At 40.5% G+C, this 15,004-nt stretch overlaps 1 protein-coding gene across 4 annotated transcripts in view; it reads left to right on the top strand.

Annotated features, from left to right (window-relative positions):
• Positions 1–344: 344 nt before the first annotated feature.
• Positions 345–15,004, top strand: part of slc7a2 (solute carrier family 7 member 2) — a 140,911-nt gene continuing 126,251 nt past the window's right edge. The window contains exon 1 of one of the 4 annotated variants that reach the window (XM_072252640.1): positions 345–421. The gene's annotated coding sequence lies outside the window, so the exon portion shown is untranslated. Of the gene's footprint in view, positions 422–693; positions 730–4,072; positions 4,143–15,004 lie in introns of those variants that run through there. The other 3 variants (XM_072252641.1, XM_072252644.1, XM_072252643.1) reach the window with 3 other exon arrangements.

Here is a 15,004-nt window from a genome sequence, read left to right as displayed (position 1 = left end):
TTTTTTTCCTGAGTGATCGGATTAGTACGTACTATGAAAAATCACATTTTAGAAGCAGTGAGCAGCAGGGCCAGCGGTAGGTGAGGCGGAGTGAGTGGAAAACCACAATAATCTGACAAATAGTTTCTCCCCTGGAAAGGTGAACCTTTTTTTTGGTGTGGCAAGGTCCGTCTGTTGACGAGGGGGTTGCGGTCAGTCACCACTGGGAGCGCACGGCGCACCGAGCCCCAGGACGCCTGGCTTTCCCACCGTTGCGTGGGGAATGTGCACGTGGCCCAGCTCCCTGATTTATATGTGACCGCAGCTACCGCTCTGCGTTTTCTGTGCGTTTGCTGGCTCGGGTGAGCAGTCGTCTTTTCAGATCTGCGAGGCGCGACAGCAAGCAGTTCACTGCACGCTTGGAACCGTTTCTTACTCACAGGTGACCCTTTTTATAGAAACAAAAGTTACTCGTGGATGTTTGGAAATGCTGTACAAAAGGGGCAATCTGAGGTCTTCCCCCCCGCCCCCCGTTTACAAACACAACGACCGGCTTGTGCTCTTGCTTGTGTGACATTGTGTACCTCCAGCCATTGGTTAGTGCCGGACTCTCCTGACGAAGTTTTGTTGGTGTGTTTACGTTTACTAAGTGTGGCATGCTGTCCAAAAGTAATCTGTTTCACAATGAATTATTGCAGTGAGTATCCGGGAAGCATTGACGAATGCATTTAGGACAGTTCAGTTACACAGGTAATAACGCAGGATAAAAGTTTGTAATTTTCATAATCGGACCGTCAGGCTAAAACTTAAAAACTTAGATGTTGCGTGCTTGGTCTCAATGCGCCTATAATAATTCAATTGTTTATTACTGAATCGGTCAATGTGCGCCTCGAGAAGTTCGTCCCAAATTTCACGTTCAAGTATGTCTTTGTTTTTTAAAGTTGTTTCACTCTTTTCTCCTCCCTCAATATTCCCCTTTGAATACTAATTTGTGATTGGCTGAGTGGTTGGGAGCGAGAAATAACTTTCCGAGCAGAGAGTTGTGATGGGATAGTTCACACTCTGAAAACTTAAAGCAGGATTTACATGAGGAGTACGGGTTTCTTCCTGGAGCATAAAACTTCTGTAAAGGCAATAGGTAAAGGGACGGGGGGAAAGGGGGGTAACGGGGAATGTGAATCACATCATGCACATTCTTCTGACCAGCCAGTGGGATATGTCTGCACACTGGCCATCATTTCTACTATGATAGCTCATCGGGCTTTAAAGCCCCGGCTTCACCTTGGCAAGTAAACACTTCGCCTTATCAGTCTGTTGTCTCCAGTTTAGCTGTGGTGGGAAGGTGCTGAGGACAAATTCAGTTTGAGCAGAAGTCATCACAATTCTTTGGCTGCATCACTTCTGTAGCCATGTGGGAATAAATAACATTATTTGTCAATGCTTAGCCAGAATGTTGAGTAAGCTTTAGAAAAGTGATTTAAAGTTTAAAAAAACATGAATACAGAACAAAGATTGTATAGTAATATACATTTGGGAACTAGTATGTTTATATCAAATAAATCATATAGCAAATAATTAGTGATGTATCATTAATGTTATTTACTTTATTTTTCCAAGACTATCTGTTTCGTGTTGTGTATTTTTGTGATTGATGGTAGTTGTTTCTCAGTGGCATAAGAATCAGGTTTATTATCACTGACACGTTGTGACATTTGTTGTTTTGTGGCTGCAGTACAATGCAAGACAAAAAATATTCAAAGTTGTAAAAATATATACATATACAAAACGAATAATTGTATTATCTTTGAAACAAAGGGATTTATGGAAAACATTGTTATAATTTAATTTCTACAGTGATTTACAAAAGTGTTGATGAGCTTATAGTATGGTCTGTGTGAGAAGTGCAGTGAAACCTGTGCCACAAGCTTAAAATAGTATAATTTTATTTCAGTTTATTCTCTTAATTGCATTACAATTTGCAAACGTAGAGCGTTGTTGATTGTTACTAATGTCAGGACAATTTGAGAGAGAAAACTAAATCAGAAACATAAACAGAAAATGCAGGAAACACTCAACAGATCAGGCAGCATGTATGAGAACAGTGAGTTAATATTTTGTACTGACAAGAAAATCTGATCTGAAACATTAATTCTGTTTCAATTTACACGGGTATATTCTTGTCTGCTAAATATTTTCAGCATTTTTTGGTTGAAGGGAGTCCCATTTCTTCAAATGGGGTGCATTTTTACTGAAGTTTGCATCTCTCAGTAGGCTCAATGCACCTACCATATAAAATTGGCAGTGTTTGTGTCCAGTCTGAAAGGAGTGCTGGTACTTACATTAAATCTAGACAAGGTATAGTGACTGTTCTTTACTTCCTCTTCTTCCCGCCCCCCCCCCCCCCCCATAAGCATGAAATGCCCATTTAGCCTATCCAGTCCAACCTGGTGCTCAACTGGCTACTCAAGGTGTCTCATTTGTTAACAGACTTGATCACTTTTTACCAACATGGTGTGCATTGAGGATTTTCATCTTTTACTTTCTCTCTACAAATCTTGGGATGTGATTTTTATTTTGATCAGTTGGATAGGTGAAGTTAGGACATCAATATTGAAGTCCAGTTCTCAGTATACATTCAATTGTGAAAACTTTCTGACTAAGGTTACTGTACAGAATTAAAATTCCTTATTGCTCACTTTCTAACAGAAGGATATTGAGCCAGCACTATTACCAACAGAAAATTTAGCAATTTATACTCCCCTGCAGGCTGGCATGGATGCTGCAAATAGTACCTTAATCTTGGCTTCAGCAATGCAGATTTTATTCTGGCTTCAGGTGCTATCTGGAGTTTGCATGTTCTCCCTGTGAATGCATGGGTTTTGTCTGATTTTACCAGATTCCTCCCGCAACACAAAGGCGTGCCAGTTGTTAGGCAAGTTGGCTGTTAAAAATCATGTCAAGTATAGATGGGTAAGAGAGTTGGGCATGTGCTAACTAGCATGTTGGAGAGTGTAGGTAACAGGGAAATAAGTGGCTGAATGTGATTGGAGTTGCTCTGAGAACCAGCATAGATTCAGTGGGGCCGAATAGTCTTGTACGTTGTAAGGAAAATGAAGTACAGAGTAATGCAAACTTCTACCACTCTACTGGCTCCTATTTGCTAGCAAATTAAGTTAAATTTCCTTTTTGTATTTGGATCCTTATGGGGATGTAACTCGTTGAAGTAAAGAATTTTAAGTCCTATTTCTTGAATCCCAGCCTCCGTAAGGTTTATTGATTCTTTTTCACTCCTTTCGTTGAACTCATTAGGCATTGTGACTGTTCTGAATCACTTCACCTTGCCTCTTATCTCTCTGCTTTTGTAGACTGGTAAGTTTGCTGATTGTGCTTTTGACCTCTTCCTTCCTCTCTAAACATTTTTTAGTTTCTCCTCAACAGTTACTACTTCCCCAGTAAATTGCTTAGCACCAATGGTACTACGTTGGTATTATATAAGCATAAAGTTAGCTGTGTCTGAACACTACCTAGGAGCCATTCGTTCTGTTCTGCATGACTATTATCATACTTTGGGGCTACATTTATTCAATAAGCTATTAAGGAGCTCTTGTAAACATTGTTTTAAAAATAGATTTATTGTACTTTTATCCCTGATATCAACAACTCACAAATGGCAATGGCTGTTTAACATAAAGTGGCCATTTTTCACTCCTAGTGCTTTTGATCATTGAAGAAATTTGGGGTTCTTTCCTTGCTCAAGGTTTATCCAGTGTCATGTCATTAAGTAACCAAAAGATAACGAATGTAAGGAAGAGCTTTTACTGTTGCTTAAGTTTGTGATCTTACTACTGCATCAGAATTTTGACTGCACAATAAGCGTAATATATCAATAGTTTTCAATGTATATATTAGGACAAGAAACTGTTGATCTGTATGCCATGCATTGATAAGGCAGCTTGCTTATTCAAATTTTGTTGGCTAGGTAGACAAACTAGTGTATGTTGGTGTTTATGCTTCACTTCATTTCTCCCCGCCAACTTCATCTAACTCCATCAGCATATTGTTTTTTTTCATTCATGTACCTATAGAGATTCACCTTAACCGCACAAACATGAGGGCATAAGAAATGAAAGAGGAGCAGATTGGTGTACCTGCATTACCATGTGGTAAGATGGTGTATCATTTATCTCAGAATGATCTTTTTATTCTCCTATCTAATGATCTCTCTTGTGCATATACAGTTGCCAGAAAAAGTTTGTGAACCCTTCACAGGGACATGGTTTTCTGTATTAATTGTGTATGAAATATGTTCTGGTCTTCATCCAAGTCACAATAATAGACAAACACAATCTATTAAAGCTAATAACACACAAACAATTGTGTTACTTCTCATCAATACTGAGTACACTATTTGAACAATTACAGTCTAGGTTCAAAAAAAGTATGTGAACTTCTGGGGTAATGCCTTCTACAAAAGCTATTTGGAGTTGGGTGTTCCGATCAATGAGATGAGATTGGAGGTGTGAGTTGTAGAGGTGCCCTGTCCTATATATATTTTAAAAAAAAGACACACAAAATCAGGTTACTGACAGAACTTGCTCTTATCAAGAAAGGTCTGTTTAGGTGTACCGTGGCTCGATCAAAACAACTTTCAGAGGTTCTTAGAAGAAGAATTGTAGAGATGCACGAAGCTGGAAAAGGCTACAAGAGCATTTCTGAAGACCTGAGTGTTCACCAGTCCACAGTAAGAGGAAATTGTCTACAAAATGAGGGAATTCAGTACTGTTGCTACTCACCCCAAGAGTGGATATTCTGCAAAGATCACACGAAGAGCACAATTTGCAATGCTGAAGAAGGTTTTTTAAAAAAAAAACCCAAGTGTAACAGCAAAAGACCAGCTGAAATCTCTAGAAATTGCTAAAGTCTGTGGTCATGTGTCCATTATAAGAAAAACACTGAACAAGAATGGTGTTCATAGAAGGAAACCACAGAGCAGAGCACTGCTCTTCAAAACCAAAACAGTGCTGCACATCAGGTTTGCAAAAGGCCACCTGGATGTTATACAGCACTTCTAGGACAATGTTCTGGGGACAGTTGAGACAAAAGTTGAAATTTTTGGCAGAAATGGACGCCTCTATGCTTGGAGGGAAAAGGGCACTGCACAGCAATACCAACCCCTCATCCCAACTGTGAAGCATGGTGGTTTATGGCTGCTTTGCTGCCACAGGGCCTGGACAGCTTGCAATCGTTGAGGAACATTTTACAGGAGAATGTCAGTGTAGTGGGCCATCACCTGAATTGGATGAAAGAACAAGACAATGACCTGAAACACAGGAGTAACAAGACAACAACAGAATGGTTTAAGAAGAAGAAAATTTGTGATTTGGAATGGCCAAGTCAGAGTCCAGACCTTAACCAAATTGAGATGCTGTGGCATGACCTGAAGGGGGCTGTTCATGCAAGCTATTTGAGAAATATTGATGAACTGAAACAGTTTTGCATGGAGGAATCGTCTAAAATCCCTCCTCGCTGTTGTGTAAGTCGATCAGCAGCTACGGGAAACACTTGGTGGAGGTTATTGCTGCTAAAGGAGGTTCTACCAGTTATTAAATACAAGGATTTGTGTACTTTTTCCAGCCTGGACTGTGAATAATTAAACGATGTGTTTAATAAAGACATGAAATGTACAATTGTTTGTGGTATTAGTTGAGGCAGATTGTGTTATCTATTATTGTGACTTAGATGACAGATCACATTTTGAGTAATTAATGCAGAAAACCAGGTAGTTGCAAAGGGTTCACAAACCTTTTCTTTCAACTGTACTAGGTGATTTCCTCTCCAAGCCTCCTGAAGAAGAGATTCCAAAGATTCGCTGCTCTCTGGATGAAGCTTTTTTTCTTTCACTCAACACAAAGAGCTTACTCTACTATTCAAAAGATCCAGTTGTAATCCTAATTCTATACCACTGTCTAATTAGAATTCATCCCCCAGCTCTTTTAAACAGCTAATGTCTTAACCTCAAGTCTTTGCTTGCACCACCCTATGAAAAAGAAAATTTTAAAAGGCTTGGAACCCTCTTGAGACAAAATGATTCATGTCACCTCAAGAGAGTAACCTTTATCCTTAAACAGTAACCTCTAGTTTTAGGCTCTCCAACCGGAGGAAAGAGCTGCTTCATAACCAGCATGGACTTGTCAGGATCGTGTAGGTTTCAAGTGCCAAGGGACAATTATGCCCCCTTTCACTTTATTAAATACCAGCTGACACAAACTTAGATTCAGTCATTCCTCAGGACTACCCACTTGTCCCTAATCAGTTAAGTAAAGCTCTTGCCAATCTTTCAATGTATTTATACACTTCAGTATGGAAGCTAATGATGCACATAGTATTCCAGATGTGGTCTCATAAATTCTGTATGTAACTGAGCCACGAAGTTCCTGCTTTTGTATTCAATTTCAGTAAGCTTTATCTTATTGCATATTAAGCTTCTGCAAAACAAGTTCTGGAATGCCTGGACCATTCTGTATCTCAGAATTCTGCGGTCCCTCACAAAAAAAATTATACAATCTTATTGGAATTCTGAGTAATTACCTCGGCTTTGCTTGTTGCTCGGTGGCCGGGGCGGGGTCGAAGTGCTCGGCAGAGATGGTGCTCGGTGTTGGAGGGCTGGTCAGAGGCGCAAAGTTTTTGGACGGACTCAGTCCGCTGCGATCGGGTGCTTCCAATGCATCGGCAAGTTTGCGGCGCTTGGGGGTTCATGGCAGGGGGAGTTTCTCCCTTCTGCCGTCTGTGTGAGATGATGGGGCTGTTGGGACTTGAGACTTTAAGTGCCCATGCTCTGCTCTTTATCAAATTACGGTATTGTTTTGCACTGTTGTAACTATGTTATAATTACGTGGTTTTGTCAGTTTTAGTCTTGGTTTGTCCTGTTTCTGTGATATCTTTCTGAAGGAACATTGTATCTTTTTTAATGCATGCATTTTTAAATGACAATAAACGAGGACTGAGTGTCCTCATAATCTAATCTAATTATTCTAATCTGAAAAGGATATTGGCCAGATTTGCTTAATTTCTACTTGAATGATAAATATGCCAACCTAGGTATCAAGCTGTTGAAACTTCACTGTTCTCCCTCTTATCACAAGTATATTCTTCCTTGGGTAGAGGGACCAGTCCTGTACCAAATAATCTTGAATAAATCTCACAAGAGCATTGTCTTTGTTCATGTACTAAAATTTTCTTTCAATGAAAGCTAACATACCAGTTACCTTCCCAATTGCTTGTTCTATCTGCATGTTAACTTTCAGCAATTCATATGTATGAATACTTTGGCCAACTCAACACCAATCAATACCTTTCAATCACTTGCCATTTAAACATGCTTTCCTGTCCACCTTTGCTGATGGTCTGTGTACTGAAGTCAACCGTTTGGATGATTTAGTTATTGTTTTGAACAACTTTCAATAAAACTACTTAAAATGTTCAATAGCAAGTCAAAGGACTTGGATGTAGTGATTTTGATTCAATTAATTGTGAATTTCACACCTCAATTTTTCCCTACTCACTTTTGAAATGTGGTTCTCATGAAATAAAGGTGGTGCAGAGTCAAAAGGGGCACAGTTCCAATTTTTGATGCTGAATATGTGCCAAATGCTCTAACCAATTCAATTGGCTTTTCTAAGTAAAAGCAAAAAATCATATGGACAGACAATAGATTAGGCAGCCTCTGGCAAAAGAAACAGTTAATCTTTCAGTCCAATGACCTTTCATCAAAACTTGGGGGCTTTCTGGTGTCTGCAACTGATGGCATCTGAATTGTGTACTGCAACACAGACTTAAGAAAATGAACATCAGTGGCTGTTAATGGTGCTAACTACAATTTGAGGGTAATCTGTCTCTGTTAAGAATAAATCTGGTGCTACAATTGTCAGTGCTGCTGTCCAAAGTGTTGGATTATTTTGTTATAACAGTTTTTTACTCTTGCCATTAAATCATTAATGACTTTACTGTTCATGAATGTGATTATTAATTTAAGTTTATTAATGAAATCTTTGTATAATAACGTGGCACAACAATCATGCCTTTACCCCAGTAGGTTGCCTAATGTTGTAAGTTCTCACAAATTAAAACAGCAGAAGCATTTTGTGTTAAGAAAAAATCATAACTCATTTATTGAACACCAAAAAAACAGAACAAGGTGCGGTAAAAGTCCCTTACCTAATTACCTCCTCAGGTCAGAGCAGCCTCCTAAAGTGAACCCCAACCCAATGTCGGTGGTTATGAATTCTGTACATTATCTACAATGTCTTATTCAGCAGAAAGCAGCCTCAGTGGTATCCACTGGTACCAAAGGTATTTGCCAGAACAACTTGTAAAGCCGAACAGAAAGATAAACCCCAATTCTGCATCACATTCTCCATCTCCACCTGTCTAATCTTCCTAATTTGCTAGCAACCAACTGCTTTCCTTATTCCTTCAGATTAGCATTATAATAGTTTGCCTAAATCTTCCTAAGAAGGACAATTTAGCAGGTATATTGGAAATATTCAGTAGGAGCTTTACCCACTGCTGTGTCTCAAGAATTTTCAATTTTTATTCCTGATTTCCATCAGTTGCAATTGATTTTGATTTGCTGTTTGTTATTGTGGGCATACTGTAGCTCTTAATTGTCGATGCATCTCCAACATTCCATATTGGACATTCTGAAGACCATAGAGATTTTGAAAACGGATGTCAAATTATGGGCTCTAATCTTTCTATATGCCCAGGCAACAGATTTGCAGAATTTTGAATGTTTTGCAGATCAACAATAGGATGGTGAAGAGGTCATTTGCAACTGGAGATTTTATGGTAGAAGCTGATGTTATTTCTGGCATTCCTGGTTTGCTGTTACTGCCAATACTTCTGTTTCACTGGATTTATTGTAAATGCTTTTCATTTCAAAGCTACCATTAACTGAGCAAACGTGAAACTTTCTCATTCAATCAAACACCAGATTAGGAATGCCACCAGCACAGTTGATTTTATTTAATCTGTTTCAGCTTTAATTACATCTATTTAATTTGAGCATTTCATTCAGACATCCCACCTTTCCCGAAAGTTCCGGGAGTCTCCCGCATATCGATAATGGCTCCCTGACGCCTGGAAATTATATACAATATCCCCGAAATAGATTTTTTTGAGCGGGAGAGGGAGAGCGAGCATCCTGATTGGTCTCTCTTCATGCTAGGAGTGGTCCCCAACCAGGAAACGATGTGATTTGGCGATATGAAATGATATGAGTCAGCTGCACCTTTCCTCATTCCCTGTCATGCCCACTGTTGAATTTTAACGCACGTGAGGTCATCAGTGACCCAGGACGTGCAAAGGAATGGGTCCATGACCCATTTGTGAATGTCCCCGGTGAATCATCCATGTCAGCGTGGGAAGAAGATTAACTCCTCGAGCTTGCAAATGACAGAGGGCTGAAAAGTATGTTTGATATAACATCTCTGCCGGCATTCTGGATCAAAGTCAGGGCTGAATATCCTGAGATAGCCAAGGAAGCACTGAAAACGTTGCTTCCAATTGGGGAATAGACTGGACATAAGGAACCCCCTTCGAGTATCGCTGTCTCCCATCACCCCTCGATAGGACCGTCTTGTTGCGGGAAAACAAGCCCAGGGCTCCCACTGATTCAGCGATATTGGTGTGTTGCAATGATTTTATATGTTCATATGGGGAAAATATGCGCTGTGTGTTTAATATCTGAACGTTACTTAAAATGTTATGATGCGATTGACATCACCTATATTCCAGTTGTGATTAACACCCCCACCCCCGGTCGGCCGGTCCGCAAGAATATTGTCAATATTAAACTGGTCTGCGGTGTAAAAACAATTGCGGACCCCTGCTAAGTAGACCTATCAGTTTTCTCTGTGGGTGGGCTTTACAGTCGACCTCAGAAATAATGACAGTGTTGCTCGCTGCACTGTTTGCAACAGTGACTTTTCTATTGCCCATGGTGGGTTAAGACTGTAAAAGATATGTTGAGGTGAGTTTAACAGGTGTCATTCGTTCATTAGCATAGTTAACATTATTTAAACTGGCTGGCTGCTAAGGAGCTACGCTATTGATGTCCTACTTGATGAGGCCAAACTCCCTGTAGACTTGCTTAAAGTTGTAATAGAATAAACATGATAATCTAATATAAGTACATATTTTAATGTCACATTTTCTGCATATACGCAACTTGTTTTACAGATTAGACAAGATCACTAAACAAAGTATTCCATACACCCTTGGAGGTCGACCGTGGGTCTGGGGGGGGGGGCAGGGGTGCTACCTCCCTGAAATGGTGGTGCTATCTCCCTGAAATGAGTTTTGCAGGATGGGATGTCTGCACTCACCACCTAGTTTGTGTCGTTGGCTTCTGTTGCTGGGTGCTAGAGACCACAGGCTGCTTTTGATCTTTGTACCAGTTCCTGCCCTACAATGCCTTTTTGCTTAACTCTATTAATCAGCTGAGACAGCGTTTTAACTAAAAACTGCACATTTTCAGAGTTTTGCAGATCAACAATAGGATGGTGAAGAGGTCATTTGCAACTGGGGATTTTATGGTAGAAACTGATGTTATTTCTGGCATTCCTGGTTTGCTATTACTGCCATACTTCTGTTTCACTGGATTTATTGTAAATGCTTTTCACTTCAAAACTACCACTAACTAGTGAGCAAACATGTGAAGTTTTCTCATTCAGTCAAACACCAGATTAGGAATGCCACCAGCACAGTTGATTTTATTTAATCTGTTTCAGATTTAATTATATCTATTTAATTTGAACATTTCACTCACCACCTAGTTTGTGTCATTGGCTTCTGTTGCTGGGTGGCTGGAGACCACAGGCTGTTCCTGATCTTTGTACCAGTTCCTGCCCTATAATGCCTTTTTGCTTAACTCTATTAATCAGCTGAGACAGCGTTTTAACTAAAAATTGCACACTTTCAGAGTTATCTTTTACTGATTTGTATTTACTGATTTACTGATTGTATTGAAGCCATATTTTTTAAAATCTTTGCTTGGAATAGAAAATTTAATTAAATCTTCCTGTTTTCCACCCTTTCCTCTGTACACTTGTTACATTTCTATTTTCGTCCATGATTTCTTCATCTCTGTCTGGAACTTGCTCAACTCTTCTACAGTCCTGCTGATTCCTATAGCTCCTTCAACTTGCTCCCATGCTGATTTCTGTGAGGATTCTTAGTTTTTTTTCCCCACTTACTCCATCGTGTTCATTCTGATGAATGAATTCTCATACTCAGCTTCCAGTAGGTCTTCCTTTTTCCTCAGCTGAGGATTCCACTACAGGGAGGCATGCACCCAAACTCTATATCCATCTTAATCCCTGCGTGTACTTGCACCCATGCTTTTGTCTTCCAATCAACCTCCGCTTTAATTGTACTCAAATGACTTGGCCGCATCACCGCCTGTGGTAATGACTTCCAATGATTCATCGTCCTTTGGCTATCAAAATTCTTCCTCATTTCTGTTTGAAATGGATGTCCCTCTATTCTGGGGCTGTGTCCTCTGGTCCTAGGCTCACCCGCTATTGGAAACATCCTCTCCACATTCACTCTATCCAACTTGTGGTTTCTTCCTGATTACACTTCTGATGTCATGTCAACACTCTGTCCTTGGCTTCCTAAATGTTACTGAAGATTAGCGTAATTGGATGGGTACAACACTGTGAGCCAAAGGGTCTGTTCCAGGCTCTACTATTCTATGTTAATACAAGCATTTTAGAAAAGCATTTGAGCAGATATCCTCTAGCTGAATAGACCCAACATTTGACTTCAATGGTCCAAAACCATTGTTCCTTCATGGTAGTTGCAGATAATTTTTTTGCCTTTTCCAGCTTTTCTGGATGTGCTTTCTTTACCCCATTATTGCAGTTAAACTTTCGGTTTACCATCAGTATTTTGTTGTTTTCTTGCTTCTGTCATCTCTCCTATTGCACGTAGTCGGGTTTTACTAAGCCATCCCCCCCCCACCCCCATATTCCACCCACTTTGCATTGCCTTACTGCAGCTGTACCCTGGCTACTGAGGGAGAAGTTCTTTTATCTCTGACTTGGCAGTGAGCACAGCAATGACGTGGCAGCTGTGAGTTTTGCATCCAGTTCTAGATGGGAGCCACAAATCTCCTGGAGTATGACACTCTATGAAGAGTGCAATTTTAGTCCAATTTCATAATCTGCTTTGGAAGATCCATTCAAAGTACTTAGAGCAGCAAAAGGCAGTAAATCACATATTGTAGTAATTAGTCTCTTTTTTTTCCCCCCCACTGCCAACATGTAAAGGTGCAACTTTTACTTTCTGATTATGAGAAAACCTGAGATGTACTTTTTGAACTGTCTAATTAAAATTAGGTGACATTGTTTTTCAGAGCAAACAGCTTCCATTTCTTTCTCTGAGATTGCAGTGTCACTTGCACTGGAAATATGCTTATAGGAATTTGGAGTCCTAGAGTCATAGAACACTACAGCACAGAAACAGGCCACTTGGCCCATCTAGTTCATGCCAAACTAGTAATCTGTCTAGTCCCATCGACCTGCTGGATCATAACCCCCTAAGCCTTCCCATTCATGTACCCATCTAAATTTCTTAAATGTTGACATCAAACCTGCATCCTGTACTTCTGTCAGCTTGCTCCAAACACTTGTCACTCTGAGGGAAGCAGTTCCCCCTTGTGTTCCTCTTAAATATTTCACCTTTCATCCTTAACCTTTGTATTGTACGCTGGCAATCTGAACATGTACAGTGTTATGTTATAAGACCAGAAGATATAGGAGCAGAATTAGGCCATTTGGCCCATCGAGTTTGCTCTACTATTTCATTATGACTGATCCAATTTCCTCTCGGCCCCAATCTATTGCCTTTTTCCCTATATCCCTTCATAACCTGATCAAATATACATAAATATACATTAAATCTACATTATGCCTTAAATATACATAGAGTTGGTCTCCACAGCTGCCTGTGGCAAAGAAATCCCCAGATTCACCACTCTCTGGCTAAAGAAATTCCTCCTCACCTCTGTTCTAAACGGCCACCCCTCTATTCAGAGGCAGCGTCCTCTGGTCTTAGACTCTGCCACCAGAAGAAACATTTTCCCTTGTACACTTTTTCCCTTTAATCGTGCATCTCTTTGGACTAGCCAGTCAACTCACTTAATCCATTTCCTGCCTTTTGCAATCGTGAGTAGTTTTGTTTCCCACACCAGGTATACTAGGACGTAGTAATATGACTAAAATTGTAACACTGCCCTCTGATGGTGTTCTTAGGATGTGCACTGAAGAGTCAATTGTAAGTAACATTTGGACCTGACGCAGATGATTTTAATATCGAGTCCATCCAAATACCATTGTTCATGGCATTTGTTAACAGATTTCTTAAAATTGAGGCCTTCAGTCCCACAAGTATATTCACAAACATCATACAGCACCTGCAGCAATTATACATGACTTTGTTGTGATCATGGCAAAGCTCTACAAACTATTTTAAATGCAGTAAAATTCTGGAAACTATTTCCCAAGGGTATCATTTCTAGAGTGCTTCCAAACACCATGACTTGGCCTCATGCAGCTGAATCCATCCTTGTGAAATTAGAAATACTTGGGGGCGGGGGGGGGGTGGAATTAGGGTCCTTTTTTCTGGGATGCATGTCTATTGCTGATGTCCTAAAAATAGGAGGGGGTTAATAGCTGCTGCTTAATTTGCCAGCTTCATCTTTCTGCCATAATTGCAGACAAAAAAGTTTTTCCTGTGTCGTTCTGACTTCATTCCCAGTTAGGCAGTATATGTTTCATTGCAATTTAGAAGGACGTTGCTTGAAGCACGAGAGATATTGTAAATTCTTTGAATAATTTCTTGGCTATTCAGTGGAACTTGGCCAGAGCTATCGTGAAGAAATGGCAGAACTTTCACCCTCAGTAATACATTTCTAACTACAGGTGAAGGGTCTGCATTACATCTTGTATTCTCCTGATTGTCTTAACTAAGCAATATAACTTTATAAAATCCGAGACTACCTGGATTGAATTCTCTGCTGCGTTCCCTTTTTAGTGTCCTTTTTGATACTTGCATTCATTTTGGTTTGTGGTAATAAGAAACCTTGATTCAGGAGGGACGGTCTGTGAGTGATCTTCTCTCTTTCTGTATTGCCCTAATAAGAATTACTTGTAGGCTGTAAATAAATAATATATAGCAGCTTTATTTGGAGGTAAGCCTGTCAGATTCAGTAGCCCAAGTGAGAAAATCTGCAGATTCTGTTAATCCAAACAATGCTGGAGGAACACAACAGGCTAGGCAGCATCTATGGAAAAGAGTACAGTCGACGATTTGGGCCAAGACCCTTCAACAGGAATGGTGGGGGGGAAAAAAGATGAGTGGAGTTAAAAGGTGGGGGGAGGGGAGGGAGAAACACAAGATGATGGATAAAACCGAGAGTGGGACAGGTGAAGTAAAGAGCTGGGAAGTCGATTGGTGAAAGGGATACAGGGTAGAGAAGAGGGAATCCGATAGGTGAGGGCAAAAGGCTATGGAAGAGAAAAGGAGAGACGAGCACCAGAGGGAGGCAATGGGCAGCCAGTGAGGTAAGGTGGGAGAGAGAAAAGGGGATGGGGAATGGTGATGGGGGGGGCATTACTGGAAGTTCAAGAAATCGATTTTATGCCATCAGGTTGCAGGCTACCCAGACGGAATACAAGGTGTTGTTCCTTCAACCTGAGTGTGGCCTCATCACGAATGGGAAGTGGAATTAAAATAGATGGCCACTAGGAGATCCTGCTTTTTCTGAAGGATGGAGCGCGGGTGCTCGGTGAAGTGGTCTCCCAATCTATATTGGTTCTCACCGATATACAGGAGGCCACACTGGGAGTGCCAGACACAGCATATGACCCCAAAGATACTCACAAGTGAAGTGTCTCCTCACCTGGAAGGACCGTTTGGGGCCCTGAATGATAGTGAGGAAGGAAGTGTTGGGGCAGGTGTA

The sequence above is a fragment of the Mobula birostris genome, chromosome 3, assembly GCF_030028105.1.
Source record: "Mobula birostris isolate sMobBir1 chromosome 3, sMobBir1.hap1, whole genome shotgun sequence".
Lineage (NCBI taxonomy): Eukaryota > Metazoa > Chordata > Chondrichthyes > Myliobatiformes > Myliobatidae > Mobula > Mobula birostris.
Note: the sequence above shows the minus strand (reverse complement) of the source record. Positions and strands in the feature narration are given on the sequence as shown.